Source organism: Arachis hypogaea, chromosome 17 (genome assembly GCF_003086295.3).
Source record: "Arachis hypogaea cultivar Tifrunner chromosome 17, arahy.Tifrunner.gnm2.J5K5, whole genome shotgun sequence".
Taxonomy (NCBI): domain Eukaryota; kingdom Viridiplantae; phylum Streptophyta; class Magnoliopsida; order Fabales; family Fabaceae; genus Arachis; species Arachis hypogaea.
In genome coordinates, this window is record NC_092052.1 from 53,877,405 (window position 1) to 53,878,609 (window position 1,205).

Sequence of the window (1,205 nt, forward strand, 5' to 3'; positions counted from 1 at the left end):
AGTTGTGAGTGGCTACCACAGTGTTGTCTTCCTAGAGCTGCGGAGATTCATCAGTATAATAACTATAATCAGCACAGATCCCACATACTCTTTGTGGAACTAACTGTTGGCTTGGTTGTGGTGAAGGCTGAGCTTGTTGTGCCTGCTGTTGATTTAACTGCATCTGCTTCAGTAGGTTCGTCATTTCACATATACTCTGGGTAAGAGCAGTAGTCTCTTTGCTAGAGAAAATCTCTGCATAAGCTTTAGGATGGTTGCGCCTTTGTCTATGATTCCTAGTGGACTCAGCTAAGTCGCTGATCAGTTGCCATGCTTCATCTGCGGTTTTGTACTTTTTTAGAGAACCATTACTGGCACCTTCCAGTGTAGTCTTATCATGGGGGTTTATGCCTTGAGTGAAGTAGCTGATCAATACTAGTTTACTAATCATGTGATGGGGACATGCGTCAAGGAGATTGTTGAAGTGCTCCCAATATTCATAGAGAGTCTCTGATTCACCTTGAACAATGCAGGAGATCTCTTTTCTTAGTCTATCTGTGACTTCAGCTGGGAAGTATTTTCCGAAAATTCTCTCCTGAGTATATCCCAGTTGGTAACAGTTGCTTCAGGTTGGGAGTAGTACTACTCTCTTGCCTTTCTCTCAAGAAAAAATGGAAAAGTGGTTAACAGAATAGAAGTTTTATCTGCACCATGACGCCTAACAGTAGAACAGGCTGTCTGGAAATCCCTAAGGTGCTTGATAGGCTCTTGAGCAGGTAAGCCATGAAACTTGGGCATCAAGTTGATCAGTGCGGTTTTTAGTTCAAAATCTGCAACTACAGTCGGATGATGCACTTGATACGGCTGTAGTGTAAAATCTGGGGTTCCAGCTTCCTGGAGGGTAATTCTTTTAGTTTTGCCATGGTATATGCACGTGAATCAACTGAATCGGTAGTAAAGGAGCTTATTTTGCTCTCAGATGGCGGTTCAGATTCGCCCTCAGATGAGACTGGAGAATCGATAATAATCACTTCACCACCCTCGGAGGCTAACCGACGTCGAGTTCGTCTAATATGTGAAGGAGTTCTTTCAATTTTAGGATCAAATGGGACTAAAGTTGGATCAGGCAATAAACGCGTCATTCATTGAGAAAAACAAATAGCTCATGGTAACAGAAGTAAAAATAAAATATGCAAATAAAAATAAAATATATACACCAATTAATA

General features: G+C 41.4%; 1 non-coding gene across 1 annotated transcript; it reads left to right on the top strand.

Annotated features, from left to right (window-relative positions):
• The first annotated feature begins 424 nt into the window (after window positions 1–424).
• Window positions 425–532, top strand: LOC112768029 (small nucleolar RNA R71). The gene has a single exon (XR_003185468.1). It is a non-coding gene; the product is annotated as a small nucleolar RNA R71 (small nucleolar RNA).
• Window positions 533–1,205: the final 673 nt, after the last annotated feature.